Source organism: Solea senegalensis, unplaced genomic scaffold, assembly GCF_019176455.1.
Source record: "Solea senegalensis isolate Sse05_10M unplaced genomic scaffold, IFAPA_SoseM_1 scf7180000013529, whole genome shotgun sequence".
NCBI classification, from domain to species: domain Eukaryota; kingdom Metazoa; phylum Chordata; class Actinopteri; order Pleuronectiformes; family Soleidae; genus Solea; species Solea senegalensis.
The window spans coordinates 770-23697 of record NW_025320837.1 but is presented as its reverse complement, the minus strand read 5'-3'; the positions used below and the strand labels follow the sequence as shown (position 1 = coordinate 23697).

Below are 22928 nucleotides of genomic sequence, written 5' to 3'. Positions count from 1 at the left end.
TTGCATGGGTTTTTCTCTGAAAACTCACACTTCCTCCCACAGTTCAAGGCTGGCACATTGGGTTGAGCTTAGTTGACCGCACGTGTGAAAATGAATGGTAGTTTGTCTCTGTATGTTGGCCTTTAGGCTGAAAACCTGTCCATGTCTATGCCTCTCACTCAGTGTCAGCTGGGATTGGCTGCTTGCACAGGATTCCATCGCAAATTAGTCATCATAAAATGTTACATTCACTTAAAACCAACCAGTACATGTCTTTAATAAAAACATCAAGGAAAACACATCCTGAAACACATTCTATTCTAAACATTTTTGACTTTACAAACTTGAACTGTATGTATACCTACAGACACAATGCATTTTAATCATGAACTTTGAGTAACTCAGTTCTGATTCACCTTCCATTTACTCACTTAGTCACTTTTACCATTATGACCTGTGATAAACTCATGCAAACACTCATGGAAGCACATTGCCCGTGATACAGCTTGTATTCTGACAAGAGTGTCACTCAAATTCAACTCGCTTGCAGTTCTATTAGTTCTGTTGCAGAGATACTGTATGTGCGTGTGTGAGAAGGCACCGACTTTGAGATGTTAATGATACATCCTGCCCTGTCAACAGACGCAAAGAAAGGGGTGGGGGGGGAACAGTTGCAGTCTGGTCCTCCAGGAAACAGCCACCTGACAATGCGGGCAGCGACCATACAAGAACACTGAGGCGAGGAGGAAGGATTGGTTTCCTGAACGATGAGTGCCTGTGGCGCATTCCTGTCCAGCTTTGTGAATGCATCGACATAAATTGAGTCACAGAATAAAAGCTGTGTCACTGTGCTGAGGAGGCATTGTGTTACTGCCAACGACCTGTCAACAGAGGGGTTGACAGGTCGTGGCGTTTTATCTGCGTAACGTCAGTGCTCTGTAACGCAGCCAAAATTATATTTATTTATGTACAGCTTGTGTGCGAAGGCTCCTAAAAGCCAAATGACACACCTGTGCGTTCACACCACATGTGCACAAGCAAGTACGCCCACGAATGATCCTCAAAACCCCTGACAATATTGAACTACACACCTGTGCAAAAAGGTGAACATAAGCCCACGTCATAAAAAAAGACATTAAAGCATTCACTCAAGATTGGGCCGTCTCATACATGCACTGCAGTGGCTTTGGAGGACTTCACGTATCGTCAATTATGCAGCACTGGGCACTGCTTGTCACTATCAAAGATGCACTGCTCTGCTGTTTTCAGGAACAAATCTGCAGTTCATGTCTTCAATCCGCACTCAAATCCTCAAACACTGTTGCTCTTCTCCGAACAGTAGCTTGGCTAATCTTCTCATTATGTAAATGACATCATGTGCGTTTTCATGTCACCTTGAGTCCTGCTTCCGCAGCTGGCACACAACTGTTTGATTTTTTTGTCTTCCCTCCCTTTTGAAAGGGAAAATGCAGCACTATCCATTCTCTTTTCCAAATGTGGGATTGTAGTGACTTCAGCAAGCAAGCCTCCAATTGAGGTTTCCGTCCATGAGAAGCGCAATCACTTATTTGGTAGTAGAACTCGATTCTTACCCCGCTCCAAACCACAGGAATGCTGTGTTTGCTTAAAAAAAGATGCCTAACCATGAATGCTAAAAAACACCCAAAAATGATCAAGAGTTTTGGTTGTTTAGGCTTCATTTTGGGTTCAACATGGGGATTTTTGAGGAGGCCAAGGATAGTAAATGTAGAAGAGGAGTGTGGTGGGAGGAGTGTGTGTCTGCCAGGCTGTTTTGTGTCCCTGAGCTCAAAGGTCTGTAAATGTAAGTTCATCATCAAAACCATCTTGGTTTGTTTTAGAAAGTACAATAACATCAGAAATACACTGGCATTTTTCCAGTATCACACAATTTGCATTTGCTTCCTATTCTGCAGCTGCATATTGAATTTTTAATGTCACCCTAAAATATTTTTGTTTTTTTTTATCATAGCAATACATAATATATGATTTACTATGCTCTTTCCACCCTTTGTTTTTGACCTGCTGTGTAACTGTTGACATGGAACTTGCTACAGAGCAGTTTGGAACTGTAAACCCAGATGGCAATAGCCACGTCAGCTACATCAATAGCTCGATATCCTACCAGCCCATCATGTTGTCAGTCTGCTGAATGATCGACAGTACATTACATGCATTACCACAAAAAGGGGATTTAAAAGGCTGCTTGTGTTTCTCTTCAGAAGTTGATACTCACCGGTGTTTATAGGGTTGAAAGATTCAACATTTTCAAATCCAAACAATTTTCCCTTTGTTTTTCTATCTTCCAGGGGTTTGAAACTCAAATGACATGGGGGCCACATGAGCTTCATGACAGGCTAGGAGGGGTGAGCTGTATTAGCAATTTGCAAAATTACAGAATTTGACATAATTTAAAAACAAAAGGTGTTTTATTGTGATACATAACACTATATAACAACATATTTATCATGCAAAATGTATCTATAAATATAAAAAACAAACATTTAAGTCCTTTGAAGGCCCTTCGGCTGTGAGTTTGATAAACACTGTTCTAGGCCAAATAAAAATGTGTTAACTACATGTTGGAAACAGTTCACATCTTTACGTTCTCATCCTTGAAATAAAGTAGTATAAAATGGTAGTTTAAAAGTAATTTATGTGTTAATGCTCCTTTGCTGGTTTAAATCTGTGAGACTGTAAATGTAAACATATATATTGCAAACCTAACCTAATCGACATACTTTATACTTCTGAACGAAAGAAGAAATTAAGAAATTTTAAAATTGTCTATTCTATATATTTTTTGTCTCTTGCTCCTGATTCTTCTTTTTACATTTTGAAGCTCTACCTTCAACCGGGTTAATACCTTTTTTTTTTTCTTTTTTTTTCACATTTTTTCCCCAAGTATCAAGATTTAGTTCAGTGAATGTGAGAGAAATTGCAATTAGACATTTTACCTAGAATTGTTCAGCTGTAATTTAATGTGTCCTGTTATTGTTCTGCACTCCAACATATAGGTACTGTATGTGACTATGGAGTGCCAAAAAAAAACAAAAAAAACGCAGAAGCTCACCTGTTATGTGACTCTTACGAAATAATACAATAATCATTAGGAATCGTTAGGAATAAATGATGTAACCCTGTGAGGCAGATTTATGATTTTGGCCACAGTGAAACTTGGATGTGATAACAAAAGCAGACAAATGACTTGTTGATTGATTCCCACGTGTCATTACATAGACTAGCACACATTTAAAACCTTTAATTGCTTGGCCTTATTTTGTAATTTCATTTTCGTTTGCTCTTTAAAAGTTCCCAACACTTCACACGTAATTCTTCCTAACACCTAACAGGTCAGAGGATGAAACACCTCCCATGGGCGGATGTAATGCCATTGGTCATCATTTCTAAAACCCGCCTTATTTCTCACCAACATCCGCACGCGCATTGGTCCACGCGCCTGCTCATCTTGCGCGTAAACAGCAGGCGTCAGCGGCGAGTTTCCCGGCTCGTGTCTGATTGGTCAGTTGTATATTTTGACGTCACGGTCCTGCCAGCTGATCGGAGTGAGAAGCCGGTTTGAAGAGAGGAGTTGGACCGGAGAGGGAGATAGAGGAGAGCCGAGGAGCAGCGAGCGGCGCGGGGTGGGAGCGGCCAACCGGATACTCAGACTGGAGCGTTTTCATTTGTGTTTCTCTCTCTCGGTTCCAAACGCTTTCTGGGTAAAGACTCGAGGCGAGTGTTGTAGTCAGGGTGAACTTGAGCTTTGCGTGTCGTCGAAGCCTTTGGAAGTGTCAGGGGAAAAAATGATTGAGAGTTAAGGTGTGGCAGAGCGTCTGTGTCAGTGCTTCCACACTGACACACCGACTGTTTCTCCTCCGCACTGACCACAGTCAAGCAACGGAGACTCTTTTCTTAACCAGTCTGCGGCTTTTAAAGGTGCTCTTCAGCCATTTTCATTAAGGGGGAAATATTACATAACAAATGTATTGCCATCTTGATGTGCGCATCTTTTGTCTTCGAGATGATTCGACTGTGATTATTCAAGTGCAGTAGTTGTTCTTCTCTTTGCTTGCATAAGTGTGTGAGATGTAACGGACGTGGCAACTTTACAGTAGCCAGCTCTGCTGAATGCCACGGGCAAACTGGGCGTGAACACAGACCTAATAATAATAATCCCCATTTCTGCCCTAAAACGCGGCTCAAATTGCCCGGACCTGGCACAGCACAGCGTGAGCTCCGTGACAAGTGCTTCTCCGCGGAGCTGGTGGATCCATCTGGACAAAAGTAAGTGCGAGTGTCGAACACGTCTTGCAAACTTTTTCCCGTGTCATTCAAAGGCCACGGAATAAGACTCGACAAGTCGGAACCTTTTTTTTAAATAAAAAAAAAATGACAGTGGAAATTCAGCGTGAAGTGAAGTAACGCAGTGATACGGGACTGACGGCGGTGTCGATCGAGGCCTGTGTGTAAGAAAGAAAAAAAAATCAGTACAGTCTGCATTTGTCTGTGATTCAGCGAGAATGTGATGGGGAGGGTGTGTCGTTTCGCCAGGCGAGCGTTTGGGCGTTGATTGAATCTAAATCCAGCAGAGAGAAGGAGAGGAAGCAGCAGCAAAGAGTTGATGTCTACATTAGTATCAGCAGAGCAGTGTGTCAAAGAACACCGAGGACTCGTTCCGTGGACACGCGACGCGATTTTATAATTGGGAGGACACGCAGGATGTGACCCTTTGCAGCCTAATTAAGATAAGCTTAAAGTCCAGAGGAAAGCAGACACATTCCTAAAGGCCCCACCCTATAGTAGCGCAACATGGATGTGGAGAGTTGCCCCCTCCTCCGCCTCCTCCTCCTCGTCCTCTTCCTCCTTCTCCCTCTCTGCGTCATTAATTTCCCCTTTCAAGTCTGTCTGATGCTGTTTTCCTTCCTCAGAATCTCCAGGTGCCTACATTTGATCTTCTTGTCTTTTAATCTTTAAAGTTTAGGTCCATGCCATCAGGATCTACTGCCGGGAAGTTTCCATGAGCGGAGGTAAGGGCTGCATTTCAGTCAAACCACAACTATTCATGTGACATTTTCTACTTGTTATAGTTTAAAAAGTTCCATATTTTCATTTACGTGTTGATTCCCATTGCTTGTGCCCCCCTCCCCTCCCCCCCTCCCTTTTATGGTACTGACACGGTGGTTGTTGCACTGTTCTTATCAACCTGTTGCAAGTTTAGACCGTCTGTGTACTCAATCACTCCCCCACCACCCTATTTCCACTGAGTTCCACTGGCAGAGATTATGTAATCTGTAAGGCAGCGTTCAGTGCTGTCAAACCTTTGCTTATGCAAGCTCAGTTAAAACATTTCCACATTAACGGTGCCCACGAGTTAACTTTTGACAGCTTATTCTTTGGTTTAAAAAAAAACAACTGAATTGAGGCTGGTGATATTTCAGCGAGCACTCTGTTGTGATTAGCAAGCAGTGCCTCTCCCCACCTGCAGTCCATCTTTGTCAGCGAAATGACAGCTAAGACCTTGTCGTCTCTGATCTTTGCAAGTCATGAACGCCCTTAATGGAAAGCTTTACTTGGTGCAAACAACCCCGTTTAGCAGATGTCATTTTTTCCAGACTCTAGTTCTAGAAGGATTCAGTGGAGGTTTTCTTTGGTTGCAAATGTAGCGATGCCTTTTTTTCTTTCTTTTTTTTTTTTCACTCCTGATATTTCGTGAATAAATCTGTAAGGCTGGACATACGCTGGATAATACTTGATATAGATTCATCGGGTGTACTTCCACTTCCCCCACTGCCATTGGGTGCCCAGCCCGTTGTAATTAATTGCTCTGGACAGTGAATTATACATGACGCTGCAGGCAGGTCAGTGTCTGGGCCACTGGACACATCTGGATTATCAGGATGCTTCTGTGTCCAGATTTTCTTTTTTTTGTTAATGAGAATTAGCCTTGGTTCAATCCCGGCATATACCACACCCACATTCCATGCAGGAAGCGCTGTGTCAGAACTAGTTTTTCGCATTTATAGTGTTATGATAATGTGTTTATGAGAAGTCATTGACTTTGCCTACAATGGCCCATTGTGTATATTAAAGGGCTGGTGTGCAAGTGTACAAGATTTTAGCTGCATGTAATCGGCTACAGGTTAGAAGTGCACATCGGTGACATGTTTTTTTTATGTAAAGACGCCGCCGTCGCCACATTCTTGCAGTTTAATGGTAATCCCTGTAAATATGCGGAGAACTCACTGACTTTATGAATCCTCAATTCGAAAAAAAGAAAAAGAAAAGATAAAGCCTTTATTCACAACCAAACTCTACTGCCACATGTTACGTAGCACTCCATATTATTAAGAAGTTACTCGTCTCCATCCTCTCTCTCTCTACTTCCTTCCCTTCACATTTCTTCTGCTCTCTGATTGTTTTGCCACGTTGGATTAACCTGTATGTGTGTGTGTGTGTCATTGGTTAGGAGGCACGGTAGTTATCTCTGCGTGGCTAGATGTGATTAATACAGCTATTCAGCAGTGACGTCCATCGTGCCACTCCCCAGACTCAGGCACACACAGAAAGGGCATATAAGAAGTGAGACAGATTTAAATCTCCCCGTGTCCTCTGATCTCAAGTCAAATGTCAAGTTCTGAAAGTCATTTCTTGAGGGCATATAAACACATTCGTCCGTGTGCGTGTGCGTTTGGGTATTTGCCGTAGTTAATGTGAATATGCATATTTATCTGCGTCTGCATGCCGAGAAGGGTTTAGCCAAAAGAAACCTAGCCTTTTTTTTTTGCTACTTAATTAACATATACAGGGAGACATGGAATAATTTTACATAATTTTCACTGACACTCATTCTATCCAGACAATATAAAAATGTATCACTTGATGAGTCACCCTTCCTCCACTATCTTACGCTTGTGAATGACTCGCTCATGAAGTGATTCACCGTAACTGAGCTTGAATGAACATTGACTGTTATTGATGGTCAATCAGAGAGGGGAGGATCTGCGGTGGAAATGCGGTAGCTGCAGTGAGGTTGCACATTTTCATGGCCACACCCAGACAGCTTCATATGCAGTTACTTTGACTTGCTTAGGCTAATATTTAACAAGCTTCTTGATGAGACCGGCATTTTCTTTAATATTTAAATTTTGCTCCTGAAAGGTTAACAAGTATAGAGTTTGTAAGTGAGTGGAAAGTGTGTGTCTGCATCTTATGCTGTGCACAGGTGTATGACTGTAGCATCCTCAGATAGAGAGACAGATGTGCATATGCTGTGATTACATGTGTGCACAGGACAAGGGTGAGTGGTGTGTGTGTGTGTGTGTGTGTGTGTGTGTGTGTGTGTGTGTGTGTGTGTGTGTGTGTGTGTGTGTGGGATTCATTTATGTACAAGTGCTTAGCGTGGAGAGAAATCATCACCACACCTGAGCCGTGCTGTGTGTGATTCACCCGACCAGCAGCACACTCATCTGGACAACACATGTCAGACTACATGTGTCTGTCTGCTGAAAAACTAACATCAAATGACTTGTTTTATCAGTTAAAGGTGGGACTAATAAGTGAACTCAGACAGGTTTGGTAGAGTAGTGCTGGCCTCTTGTAACTTTCTGCTAAGTTTCCGCATGGACTTGCCAGGTTTAGTTTTTCACACTATTCTGTTGGTGACCTAATTACAGACCAAGGTCTATTGTGGCCTGTAGAATACGAAAACACACACACACACACACACATTGTGCAAAGATGGCGATAAAGCAAGTAGCCTGAGGGGACAGATATATAGCAGCCTGTATGCAAAGAGAAAAGCTAATGATTTTAAGTGTTGAGTTTTCATGGGTTAGGCTAAGTATGGTCTGGCCATATACAAGCGCAGGCTGAGCCACACTAAACCAGTGTTAAGATAATTTTAGGCTGAAGCAATGCTGTAGCAGTGGCGGTGGGCCTCTCAGCAGACCGGCTGGAATGTGGACCATATGTAGCAGGCATTCCAGGAATGTAACTGAGTCTCACTGAACTGACCAACCTAAAGACACAGAGAAAGCAGGCCAGGATAAGGAGGAGCGAATAGGGATAAAAAAATAAAAAATGAATGAAAATAGAGCTGGGGTGATGATATTGAAGGACGAAGGAGAACGTGGAAGGTGAAGGAGAGATAAAGGGAAGATGAAATCTCTGCAGGAGAGGCTCAATAAAGTGCACAAGAAATGAGAGTGGGGAACGTGGGAGAGAAGTGATGGGAAGAGGCGAAGGACAGGCTCAAAGGAGATTTAGTACTAAAGACGGGCTGATGCTGTATAAATATGTTCCCCAAATATGTTTTTGAAAATGCGACAGATGATCCATATTTTTTTATCACTGCATTTTACTGTTATGTTTGCCATTGATTCTTTATCAGTGCTCTGATTAAGAATTTGCTTCAGCCAGAGCAGAAACAATTCAACTCAAATCACAACATACACTATGGCACTGTACATAGTAAGGCAAAAACCTTTACAGTATTATGGAGAGCAGAGAGCACTAGGCTAACAAGTGGTCGACTGACAAATAAATCTGCAAAAACTAAATATATTTTAAATTGAACTTCACTGGAGTATGAATTATTAGTTTAACAAAACAAAACAGGGAAATAATTTGAACTCTGTCTCTCATGACAAATGTTTTGGCAAGTCATAAATGAATATATTGATAATGAAACCTCTCTGCCTACACATTATTTAGTTTTTGTGTACGGCAATTGGTAGTAATTGTTTAAGTTTTTAAATTAACAACTAGAAAAAAGAAGTCTGAATATAACCAAATTAAAAGTATTGAGCTGGTTGGTTTTTGCCAAGGACATGTGTCTGTGACTAAAAAATGTTGGACACTTAATGACTTAATGTCATAGCAAATGCATCTGGTAAATAATGTATAATAAAGGATATTGAATACTCCTCGTTCCTGATAGCTAAATCAAGAGTTAAATGGTGAGGAGGTGTCATACCACACTGTTCTTCCAGCTCATTAACTCAGGCTGAACGTTCTTTCTCAGCTCTGTTGGTTTAGTTCTCTGTGGTCTCATCGGGGTACAGCTGCGGCCAGAGCAGCAGGAAACACACACACACACACACACACACACACACCATTCACACACTTATGCAAACTTAGTTTTTTCCGTGGTAATGCCCTCTGTACACACTTACACACCCTGAGTGTGTGTCTGTGGTGAATGATCAGTTTTTCACTGACCAACAAAAATGTCATCAACTTTTTTCGATCTAAAAATACATGACACAAAATGACATGGTCACTTTTTTTAACGTGTGCTGATAACCATCTGGAGATGACTAAAGGCTGAGGAGAGATGGAGTTTAAAATGGCAGTTACAGGGAAGTCGACCTTGTATGGTTGGCTGATATATTACTGTTAAATAATAATTGAACTAGCCCTTTAAAAAAAAGGGTTTGGCTTTTTCCTTTGATCTTCTTCAGCCATTCTTTCCATAGAGTTAAAAAATATCCTGAAAAACGTGCATCCACTATGGAGCCACACAAGCATTCACTTTGAGCAGTCTCCTAATGAATTCTCCTTTTTGCTCTGTTTTTGGTCTCCACCTTCTCCTGGGGGATATGTGGCTCTTCAGCTGCTAATTGCCCCCACTGTGTTTGTCACTCACGGTCCGCCTGCTGCTTGGAGTGTGAAGAGGGTGTACAGATTACTTATTTATTTTTGACTTCCTTGCCGATTAGTCAACCAGTGGTTTATATTTTTTAAAAAGAAAAAGAAAACTCCCACATTAAGACAATGACACTGATGAGTGGAGAGATGATCTATGTTTCAGCTCTCTGTGTCTTTTGACTGGTCAGGAGAAGGGATGACACAGGAGGTTATCTGGATTTGCACCACACATGCGCAGCTTCCACTCCATGTTAATTTGCCCTGGGGGTCATTTTACTCTCTTTTAGCATTCTAACTACAGTAAACTGCCAGTGAGAAGAGGGGGGGAGTATGATGAGGATCTATGTACAGGGAGGAAGAGAGATGGAGGGAGGGGGAATTCATGTGGACTACAGCGCCATTTACCCAGAGCAAGAGATGGACACAAACACATACATAGAAAGACACAATGTTCTCTTTGACTCCCTTCTTCCCAGTGGTAGGAAGAGATGACAGCCGGAGGAAGCACACAAATCTTTTCTTTATGCTGGGCCCCTTTACCCAGTGTTCACACCCGTACTTCCACCCCTCTGTTCCTGTTGCTCACTGTCTCGGGAGGCTCTTTCTCTCCCTCCTGTTCAGTTCTGTTTCATAAAGGATGATTAGATCCCTCGTATGAGTACGCATGCACACGCAAGTCAGTGAGTGAGTGCCCTTTGCATCAGTAACACGCACGCATGCAGATTCCGAGTCATGCTGCGTCACGCTTCTCTCTTCATGTGGTGGGAACACCAGGACCTGGATGTCAGCTTCTTGCTTTATGACATCACTGACGCAAATCGCAGCTCCCTGCACACACACACACACACACACACACACATACACTGATGCCATACTCTTCCCATGCATTCTTTATCCCAGATGCTCAGTGTAAAATCCTGTTAGACACTGTAAGAATTAACTAGAGGGCCCATTTCCTTTTCCTCTTTCCCACCTGCTGAGATCACATCACTCCTTCCTTAAGCAAATGGCACCATGTACTCGAAGGAAATAAGAACATTAACAAGCTCGGCTCTGTTGATCAAAGGCGGCTGCGCAACTCCCCATCTGTGTGAATGACTATATACAATAATTGCTATCAGGTTGTTTGAGCTGGAACGTGTATTTTTGGAGGAAAAGTACCTTGTTAAGATACAATGGCGAGCACACATGTAGCTGAGTCACTAATTTATACCGTGTTTCGTGGGCCCCACCCTGACTGCTGTCTTTATGTGCATCCCTCTCCCTCCTTCACCCCAACCCTCCAGCTTCAGCCCCCCAAATTAGAGGAAACCTTCTTTTAAATGCACTTTGGGATATTACTGAATGTTTCCTGCCCAGGGACCAGGCAAAACCTGATCTGAAGAACACAACACATGAGCCCTTTCTTTTTTTTTTTTTTTACAGGGCCTGAGTTCACATTTTGAGGAAAGCCAATGTTGGTTTCATCTGAGTCATTCACATACAAATGCACAGCAGCCGCGTGCGTGTAAATGGTCACAATGCTCATGGGCATGCATTTGTGTCAAGTGACATTTAATAATTTGCATTCAGCGTGTTGAGAGAACAAGCTGTTCGTGCTTCTTTGAAATAGGGTGTGGACTGCCCCCCCATCCCCCCTCCCCTTTCTCTTTCCTGATGCATGCGTACATGCGTTTGTGGCCATTCATACACATTATTCCCATGTGTGGAAACACACTCATTCACAGTGGTCGGTTCTATTTACTTTCAGCAGCTTTCGGGGACTAATGATGATCTCACTTCTGCCATGTTTGCATGTGTTTTCTTGTTTGTGTGTCTGTATGTGTCTCCTGAAATTCATTCCCTTTCAGCTCACTAATCCCATTCAAGGCTGTAGGAGGAAGACTCTGGCAAATATAGTGTATTGATTCACCCCTGAAAGCAATCTGTCACAGGCCTATAAATATGATTATAGCGTTTGGAGGTTCACGGATGATCAAGTGCAGGCCAGTGAGAATTGGAACAATGACACACCGGGCACCTTATACCTATGTGTGCGTGAATGTACTGTATATGCATGGATGGACAAAGGGGAATGCATACATATACTGTAGACACTTCACAATTATCTCTGTACTTATTAGTTATTTTCATGTTGTCCACTAACTGATACTCTTCAAAGAGCATCTTTGTGCTACGCCTCCAGAGCACAGGAACGCGCAACGAACACGGATTCGCGAGCACTGCCCACCATCGGTAACCTTCGGTATTCTTCGGCGACGCTAAGTTTTTTGGATACTTCAAATGATATCGAAAAACAACAAATGATCTGAAAAGATCACAAATTAGCATACCGGTCCACTAGAAACAGAGTCACCATGCAGCTTTTTTACGTCAGCCTCCCAAAAAACGTCTTTCGTTTGTGACTGACACCTGTTAGCACCTTTTCTGCCGTAACGTTGCTGCAATTGTCTCGTTGGATTAAGGTCTGGCGTTGTCTTGTGAGCATGCGTGATTAGTGCACGAATTGGGGTACGCACATGGGGGCAGATGGTAGTTTGATTGATGCATCGCGATCCAATTCATTTGTTCAGGCCGTTCAATATGATTGGATGGTGTTTAATTAATAACCCTGGGGTGTGACAAAAGCCTTCTCTGACAAAACTAGCATTAGCTGTTCTCCTAGCTCACAGCTTTTAAAGGGAAATGTTTTTGATTACTGCGATGGTGGCTGGAGGAGGATGCTTGTGTAATAGATATTGGCAATGCCTTTCTGAGGAGAGATAAGAGACTCGCCAGAATATGGTGCAAAGCCGCTCCTTCCCTAACAACACAACAACCACATGTGTAAGATAAACCTGCTTCTGTAAAAAAAGGAAAAAAAAAAGGTTTACTTAACTTAAGTGTTAGCCCTACCCTTACAGAGAGCAAGAAATCTGGCTGTGATCTGTGTGTGGAGTGTTCACATTTGCTTTTTGCTGTCTCATGTTGCAGCAGAAACACTGAGCTTCTATTATCATTTTTTCCACATCACACAGAAACTGCACAGACTGAGACTGTTTTTTTTTTTGCATTTGATCTTGGATAAGAAATGGCATTCTTTGAATGATTCACGGGGCTTCCCATTTTTTTTGTGTTGGCCAAGTCATTCCATGCAGGCCCTCGGGGAGATGTGGATATTGGCAAACATTCATAGATTGAATCCATTATCCCTCCGATGTGTTTTTTTTTCGGGTCATACTAAAGCAATTAAATTTCCACCACATTTGTGGTGAAAATAATGGTTTGTAACAATTCATGGCTGCCCACCAAAATGTGTTGCACATGGGAATGGATAAGGGTGTCTCCCAAACCCAAGGAGGAGTGGTCTGTGTCTAAAGTCACATCACTTTTCATTTGAAAATGATTGACCCTTGGCTATTTCACCGAGGTGCAATCACACATTAACCTCCTCATCATCCCCCAAACCACTAAACACCTGATTTTTAATCAACATTAAAGTTTGTGTTCCAGAGGTTGCCCATCTGTCTCCTAAGCTAAACATTTGAATTTCAAACATACATTATACAAGATGTTTGCTTGTGTACCTAAGAGTGATGTCTTGGATTGGAAACAGGAGGCCCTGTTCTCCATGACTCCGGGCATCGGTGCCAGCAGTGCTCCAATCACTCGTACACATATGCACTTTCTGCTTCTTAAGTGTTGGTGTGTTTGTGCGTTTACACACTCTGAGAAGCCATTTTCAGCCTGTTGCTTAGGCTGGCTGTAATTGTCCTGGGAATCATCGGCTCTGTGTAATAAATCACTCCTCTGGTACACTGTGTTCTCCACTCTGGGATGGCTGCTGTGTGCATGTTGTGTGCATGCTTAGCATATTGTGAGCACAAAAGGAATAATAGGGATTTATTATTACATTTACAGCACGGGAAACGGCAGCTCTCGCAACACTTTTTTATTTTTTTGGTGGGTCATACGGTTGTTTTGCTTGTGTGTTTGTTCCTTTATTTGTTTTGCACTTTCTATTGCTCATCATTGTTTCTTTTTATTTCTCCTTCAACCCATACACATGAAGCCTGTGGCGCTATGTGTATGGGTTGGCCATACATCTGTCCATCCCCTTCTTGAATGTGACATCTCACATTTCCAATTTGGCACAAACGTTCATTTGGACACTTAACTGTGAACTCTTAAAGATGATGATCAAGGCCACTGTGACCTCACACACCTGTATGTCTTATGAAAGAGTTATCTGAAGAATGGTCTTGAACATTAAATTCCTATTTAAATCAACGCAACGCACGCTATAAGAGTCCGATGGATTTGAAACATTGAGTTCTTCATTGCACACTGAGCTGAACTGGCAAGTTACTAGAGACTGCTGAATTGCCAGGAGTCCTGTTCTGTCATCCTGTGTCATATTAGGGATATTACATGGTCACTAGCTTGCATTCATTCTCTGACCTTGTCAGTATTTGATGTTCTTTTTTCGACATCCAGTTCTCTCTTCCCTCCTATTGGTTTACCTTTCTTTCAATCCCTATGTAAAACTGCCATCATCGTGCCAGTTTAAATACAGGCTGTCAGACACTAAGAAGAAACTAATCTTTTCTCTGTTAACAAATGCTGGTGGAGCTCTCAGGTGCCGTCTTACAAATTTGCTCAATGGAAACAAAAGCGAAGCCTTTGCCCTGGATCTCATCTCCAACATTACACACCCACAATGGATCCCTCTGAATTTGGTACAAGATCAAGGCCCACAACCCATTCAGATTTCCCTCACTCTAGTCTCAGTGGAAGGACTGTGTGTGTGTGTGTGTGCGCGCGCACACGCAGTCCAGAGCTTTCCACTGTTGCTCAGAGCAGCATGGGGTTCGTCGAGTTTCTAGGGGTTGCTGGGTTCGCGGAGCTGCTGAGAGCTGGTTTGCCCAAAGTCCTGTCCTTGAACTGTGAAAGAAAATGCTGCTAGGGAAAGACTTTTCAGACTGACTGACTGCAATAGTTGAAGCCTGTCCAGCTGAATGGAATCCAGGCAAGACAAATCCTGAGCTACTAGTAAGTATTACACAGTGGTGGCCTGAAAGGGGATGTTAAAATGGTACATCATATGAAGGGCTTTCTCGTAACTTTTAATCACTAAAGCTTGATTAGTGGCTTTAGCAAGTGGCTAAACTTTCACAACTACCTCACAGCAAAGAGGATCATGGTCCACATTGGCCTAGTGTTGTTGCTCTTAAGGGTTTCATTCTTCAAACATTTATTTAACTGGCATTCGTTGCAACAAAAGTTTGTGTCAGGTTTTCTCGGGGGGTGGGGTGGGGGGTTGAAATAGCAAAATGCTGAAAATGTTGGTGAAGCCGTCACACACCCAAGGGAGTGGATGTGTCTGTAGCCTACTGCAAGGAAAAATACCTCTTTCAGGCCTGTACAGCTGTTGTAAACTGAACTGCCCCACAGGACAAGAGCTGTTTTCTATCAGGAGTTACAGGCTGTAACCAGAGGCCAAGCCGTCCAGCTAGCAAACACTTCTGCATTCAATTAGAGCTAAAGCAGAGACAATGCTAAAACAGTAGGCCGGCATGTCTTATGCAGGCTACCCACTCGCCCGTGCACACGCGTGCAGCTTGTAGTTGATGCATGCATGCACATTTAATGGCTTTGCAAACCACAGTATTCACAAATAAGGACAGAAGAATGTAATAAAGTTTTCCTTGCTTGTATCTCTTTCTCTCTGCTTCTCCTCCCCTCTCTCCCACAACAAGCTCCCCTTAAAGCCAGCACTGAAAGGAGCGTGTGTGTGTGTGTTCGTGTTCCTGCTCAAGTGGCGACTACCCTGCCAATATTTGACGGCAGCGTGGGAGCAGTAATGGTTGCTATAGTGGCTGCAATTTTTTTTTTTCTTTTAATTTCATATTTTTACATTTTACGTTCTAAATCATACTTTGCCGGTGACTTCGAGACTAGCAGGGAAAAAGCGTTACAGAACAAATCAAAGCTTCAATAATGACTTCACTGACTGTATTTCCACAGGTTGTCTGTGTGTGATGGGGCTAAGGTGTTCATTGGCTGACCTACAGCAGTTCTTCACTGGCAAGCTTTATGTCCTCATGTACCAACTAAAGCTGCCAGCTGAAGAACTGTTGTGGTCGGCTCTTTCCTGTACCGAAGACTCCGTCCGTCGCCGGGAGTGACACGAAGATAATGACGGAATAGCGAATTCAGCCTCTGGCCACACGGCATAAAATAACAAGCGCAGAACCTCACTGTCACTTATACGGCACGTTCATGTGTTCACATTCGCACCATGACACCTGCTGTATCATGTAACAAACTTATTGCATCATGGAGCCTCTCTTGCTCATTTGGGTTAGTTGTTTTTTTTTATTGTGGCTGCCATTGTTTTTAAAGGTATGTTATAACAAGGTTTTGGCACAACTGTGAGTTTCAGCTGGCTTGCATCATCCAAAAAACTGCAGTGGCCTATAGTGAAACATCAGCAGTCAAAACTGTTTCCCTGTTTCAGCTCTTGATTAAAACTGTGAAAGAAAACAGATTAAATAGATTTTTAGTTTGACATCACTTTAAGCGTGTTTACAAACAATTTAAACCGAAATGGTCAAGTCACATATAGTTTTATGACACGTTCAGAAACAAAAGAATGCGAATCGAAATTGTCATTGAATAATAAAATGAATTACTAGTGAAGACAGTGTATGTTCTTTGTTTATGTATTTACTTGTGTGTTCAATAAATCCAGAGAGACTCCCAAAACAAATAGCATAAAAAAAGAAACAAATAAACAGACAGCTGCGGTCTGCTGTCATCACCACGCTTCTGCTTTTATTCCTCCGTGCAGTGAAAGACAAAGGACACTTCTCCTGCACAACAGCCCCCCCCCCCAGTGTCATGCAGAAGAACCCATATAGACACAGACTGACAGACATCTTGGCTGTGACCCTCGACTCTCATAAACCAAACTTCAAGAGAGAGGGCAATGCCCCGAGCAGGATATGAGCACAAACCTGTCCCTTTAAAAGCTGCCAGCCAGAGTCAAACATAGGGAGGGAATGTTCTGGGGCCTTAACAAAACCAGATGCCCCAGCTTATGCTCCCTTTGCACACATGCTCTCAGCTGCCTTCTCTCACTTCTTTTAGCTCATTCTCAACACTGCAGATGGAACCAATGAGTGGACAGGCTCTCTTCTCCACTCACTCTGAAATACACCATCTTCTTTATTAGCGACCTGCAATGTGGCCTTGTGTCTGCTCCTTGTGTCCTTATGCCTGGCAGACCTTTCCATCAACCCCATCCACTCAACAATCCTCCCACAGTCCTGTGACAGACACTGGCACACACACAAACATGGTTACAAAGCAACATGGGATTATTCCACTCTCACTCCTGTACATCCTCTTTAAGCAGCACTGCCAGTACCTTGCATTAATGCACCATAGCAGTGCATGCAAGCGTCAGGCCTTGACCTGTGTGTTCTGTCAATCTGTTTTAGGTCAGTGCCCGCCTGATCCATTCCCTGGGAACCGGCCTGTGAGTGCATTAAAAGATTGTGGAAGGAAGAATGCATGAGGCGTGTGGAGAGGAACGTTGAGTACAATGAATCCACGTTACCCACCCAACAGGATGTGATTATTGTGCTTTTGACTCGCATGCACATGCACGCACTCACATTTTAAGTGTTCTCTTCTTCCTCCATCCAGATATGCTACACCAGCGCCACTATGACCCGTACCTGTGACCTTTACGGCTGTTGTGCCAGCTTTGCAGGTTGAGGAAGCAGAACCCGCAGCATCCCAGAAGAGAACAGAGAGGAACATGGGCAAGGAGCAAGGGCTGGTCAAATAAAAGACAAAGGTTGTTTGTAATATTTTTTATCACAACAAAACTGTGTGTTGTACATTTTCAGCTTGTGCGACCTTTGATAATATATGAACTCTGCTAAACTGAGATTTTTAATAAATCGTTAATCCTGAGACTTTCTGTAACACTTAACACATATTCAGAGGTGGAAAGTAATGAATTACATTTACTCGCGTTACTGTAATTGAGTAGGTTTTTTGTGTACTAAAATTTGCTTTCACTTAAGTTTGCTTTTTTGGAAGTACTGTACTTTGTTACGTTTTAAATCACATTCATTACTGAGTAAAAAAAAACGTACCGGAAACTTTGGCAATGAATGATGAGGACATCATTTTGTCAGCACTTTAACTTGTAAAGGTTTACCTTTAATTAAAAACAATTCATGTGAGATTTGTGTCCCCTTGTCCTTTTTGCACGACACAAGAAAGAACCCCAACCTCGGTCAAAAAGTAACTAAGTAACTTTTACTCCGAGTACATTTTAAACAAGCTACTTTTTTACTTTAACTTGAGTACATTTTTAGACCAGTACTTTAGCTTGTACTTTTACTTGTAATTTCAGTACTTTTTCCACCTCTGCAAATATTAACATCAACATTCAGTATGTTACTGTATAGATATTTGCTTGTTAAGCAGTAAACCACAGCATGTTGCTGCTCAAGGCTTATTGACTTAACTAACACACTTCCTGGGGGAGACATATATTATACTGCCAGTGGGAACATGCAAACAAACAATAATCTTCTTAAGGTGTGATGTCAGCAGTAATAACATGCCTTAGTCAAGCAATTTACTGTAAATGAAGATGAGATAGTGACAATAGTAGTGCTGCACTATCATTTTTATTATCATTATTATTGTTATTATTATTATTATTATTGTTCACTTCTGCAACAGCGTTCTCCCTTTAGTGGTGATTTTGATCATGTGACTTAATTTAATTATGACTCATTTAGATGCCAAGCTACAGTACAACGTTTGTTCGTATAACGTCCATTTTTAAAAAAGCTGAAGTGGGAAAAATTATTTTGTCCATTTATTGAAGATGTTTCAGTAGGAGCAGATAGTTTACATTTGTCTTTTTTTTTATCAATATCATATTCTGCTGAGAACGTCAGGAGGATAGATTCAAGTGTTGCAATGAAGGGGCTGCTTTAACTCAGTAAAAGAGAAAAACAAGATGTTTTTATATAAAATGCTAATTTTAGTGTTTTATAAAGTCATAACTTCTCGACGTCAGTGTTGAAAATTGTCCAAGGTCATTTTGGTTTCAATTTTTAGACCAATTTGCTTGGACAAACATGACTCACTGATGCAGGTTTTCCTCCAACGGCTGTGGTCGCCACAGTGCCCTTTGGAATACACACGACCAGTCACATCTTTGAAATTAGTGTATAAACATGAGGTCATTGACACTGTCCTCGGTTCTTAGCAGATAAACTTCTGTTCCAAGTTCACTTGACCCTTACAGAGAAACTTCCTACTCTCCGAGTAGATAAAATGCTGTGGAGATTGTCTTTCAGGATGTATAAGAAACTGCTCTAATGTCTCTTATATATTATTTATTTCATGGTAGTGCTAATGGACAAGGTGCGCATATCCTACTGTTGCGTCTGTGCAAGTGAGTGCACGTGTCATTCTGCATGCGTACAAGAATGATTAAATTGCAAGTGGGCAGTTGTGAGTCTGACATGTTCCCTCGTGTAGTGTCTGCAATTTAGACCTTGTTAACTGCTAAGTCAAAGCAGGAGGAGTCTCCAAGGCCAGGTCTGGAGAGGTTTACAAACGTCTCCTAAATTCTTCCCTGTAGGTGAAATCATGTGAAAGCTGCTTAGGCAGATTATCCCTGCCTCGATGGCAGCTGGCAGAGATCCTTGGGAGTGCACCTGACTCAATACTGGTGGTGACGCAACAACAGCATGTGGCACAGTGTGCTCCCTCAATCCCCCATGACCTTTAGCCACAGAGGGAGAAGTGTGTGTTGTGGCTTTGAACACAGAGAGACAAAAATCAACAGATCACACTACACTAATGCATCACTTCTCATATATCTTTTTTGGAAAAAATGAAAATAAACCACCATAAAGAGAAAGTTGCGAATGTATAGGCAAACATGTTGAAGGGAATTCTGTATTAGAGCAAGTGTTTGTGTCTGTTTGACTGAATATGCAACTGTGATATCCCAGAATTCTTCTCTTTTTCCCCCTGTAATGATGTGTGAATGTATTAAACATGAAAGTTAATATTCTCTTGCTGTGAACTTGTCAGCTGGACTTGCCACATTGACAGGTATAAAAAATATTGTTGTATGTGTAAATCCCGCTGAACCGTATTTTGTAATGTGGTCTGTAATGTGATATAATTGATTTATTCCTGGCAGCTTCGTTGTGACATTCAAAGCTTTCCACATGGGCTTGATTTGTCAGGCAGTGGCGGTTAGAAAAAAGGGGATTCAAAGTGTAATTTTAATGAAGTGTGGGCAGACGTAAAGGAATCCTCTCCCAGCAAATGTATTTTAATGAGATCTCAGGTTGAACATCACCTCATAAAAACACAATGTTCTGTTCAAATCCATGTTCCCCATCACGCTGAAAACACACACGTCTCATTACATTTACATTTTGTTTCACATCTTTGCCAGCTACAATAAGGAGGAGAAACATCAGTGGCAGAATACTAGTTGACCACAGATAGAAATTTCTTTTCTTTTCAGCTGATGCCGAGGTAAACTGTTCTCCGACAACAATATCTGCAGCCGTCACACGTCCCGCACAACTAAATATAACAAACACGCTGTCTGGACAACAGCTGGAAACTTTGATTTAAACACCAGGAAATATACATATATATCTATATATATATATAAATATATATATATGAATATTTTCTGCTGTGAAAGCCAACAGAGAAATGTGAAGTGGTCTGGCAAGCGGGAGACGCAATAAAAAGGATGTAACTGTAAAGATTTTTAGAGGCTCTCTCTGCTTTTATTGTTGTTTTATTTAGTCAGTTACATGATGCATAAAGCTGCCAGGAACGCAAAATGAAAGAACAATGGCACATGCATTCAAAATATATCAATCTTTACTGAATGTTATTATAGAACAGTTATTGTTGTCAAAAAAAAAACAAAAAACTTTCTAACATAAATACGGAAGGAAGAAAACAGTAATTAAGCAAATTGACATGTTGATGCCTTAGAGAATCAACTGCTATGAAAAATAGTATTCATTTAGATATAAAGGTATTACATATGAAAGTCCTTCTTCAACATTTGTTCATGATCATCTTGTCCCTACGGTAGAAACAAAGTTACATTATTAATGAATACAGTGTCTCTGGGTAGAAAATAAGTGGATTAATAAGGGCATTCATTAACTCGATAGGCAGAATCTGTGAAATACACAATCATGTCAGCAGGTTGCTCATGAGAGTTGAAGAGTAATTGTGGAAATGTCAGTGGCTGAAATGTGGTGAGGTCTGGTTTGTCTCATGCTGTCGTGCTTCACAGTTGCACAGTCTGGTTCTGAATGTGGAAGATTTATCACTGTGGTTGTCTGCTTGTCTCATCAAGCTGTTTTATGTGCAGCTGCCCTGCTTTGATAAATGGGTAATGAATTATGCAATTTATTGGGACAGTCAATAACTTTCTTTGTGGATTTTTGTCATATTTCATTGTACAATGGCAGATGGGGGAAAAAAGAGGGACGGTTGAGTACATCACCTGAATCTCTGTAAGAAAAAGAAAAGAAAAAAGGTTCTATATTTATATTCGATTATCATATTATGGCTGCCATTGACTGCTATAGAACGGAAGTATTAGGGCCACATTTGGAAAGTTGTTTTTTTACATGTGGCTCTTTCATAGTAATTTGATTAGTAATTTGTAATGGAGAACACTAAGCGGCACACAAATGTTTAACTTTTAATCCTGCATTTCTCATCGGTCATATTTCTAATGCTAAATCAAAATGGCTGGCCGCCAATGAGTTAAGTGTTTTTTTCTCATGAATATGGAAATCCTAACCAGAAGAGTAGAGCCACATGTAAAAAGATTTTTTGGAAAAAAGTAAAACAAATTCAGACTTTTTTTTTCTAAGAAGTCTGACTTTAATCTCAGAATTCTACTTTTTTCTTCAGAATTTTGATTTACAATCTCAGAACTCTGACTTAAACCTCAGAATTCTGACTTTAATCTCAGAATCCTACTTTATTCTCAGAATTCTACTTTATTCTCAGAATTCTGACTTTAATCTCAGAATTCTACTTTATTCTCAGAATTCTGACTTTAATCTCAGAATTCTGACTTTAATCTCAGAATTCTGACTTTAATCTCAGAATTCTACTTTATTCTCAGAATTCTGACTTTAATGTCAGAACTCTGACCTTAATCTCATAATTCCAACTTCAATCTCAGAATTCTACTTATTTTCTAAGAATTCGGAATTTAATCTCAGAATTCTACTTATTTTCTCAGAATTCATTTATTTTTCTTTGTTTCAATTGTTTGTTTTTTTTTACATGTGGCTTTTCTGTAGGGATTTGATTAGTAAGTGGAAAACAGCACACACAGTTTAAGTTTTAATCCTGCATTTCTCATAGGTCAGACATTAAAATGACATTAAATGTGTCAGAAAAAGTTTAAAGTTTGATTTACAATCAATGTACTGTGCAAACAGGGATTGAGAGATTATTGTGGGCTACACATAAACTCACTACAGTGCTGAAGCCAGAAAGCATGCTGTCTCACAGGCGCCCGATCCATGATGTGTTCCACACACTGCAGCAGATACTTGGCTGACACTGAGCTCCCGAAATAGATGTTAGGTCCAGATAGGTGGGCTGAGAGGTGAAGAGACAGAAAGTGGGAAACAAAGTAAGAGTGGGATGGAGGATAGTGTAACAAAGGGACAGATGAGTGGTTTTATATGTCTGCAATCTGCTGCCTCTACACTGTACTCCTATTACACTGTGTGTGTGTGTGTGTGTGTGTATGTGTGTGTGCGCGTGCACTTGTTACCTCTTTAGGACTTTTTCCGGCACATATACAGGACAAGTAATCCTCATGGGGACCTAAACCTAGTCCTAATGAGGCAGAACCTCATTTCTGAGGAACTGGATAAATTTAGGGCTAAACTTTGAATTGTGGTTAGGTTAAGATTAGGATTAAGCGTTCATCTGGTATGGTGAGGGACACTTTATTTAGATTGTCCAAATGAATAGGTGTCAATGCAGTGTCTGTCTGGTCAGTCTGGTGATGCTCCTCAGTGAAGGCCCATTACATAATAGTTTGGAAAGTCTAAGCTGTAGTCGTTGTGATGGGCAGACAGGCACACACAAAGAGATAGACACGTGTGACATGTTCCTCTCGTTAATGAAGCCGAACACAGAGGCCCATACATGTCTATGTGCAGAAGTGGGCCAAAGAG

The 22928-nt window shown here is 41.5% G+C and overlaps 1 long non-coding RNA gene across 1 annotated transcript; it reads left to right on the top strand.

Moving 5' to 3' along the window:
* Positions 1 to 3600: 3600 nt before the first annotated feature.
* On the top strand, positions 3601 to 17780 carry LOC122760385. Its single transcript, XR_006358370.1, has 3 exons — positions 3601 to 4284; positions 4977 to 5027; positions 17133 to 17780. It is a non-coding gene; the product is annotated as an uncharacterized LOC122760385 (long non-coding RNA).
* Positions 17781 to 22928: the final 5148 nt, after the last annotated feature.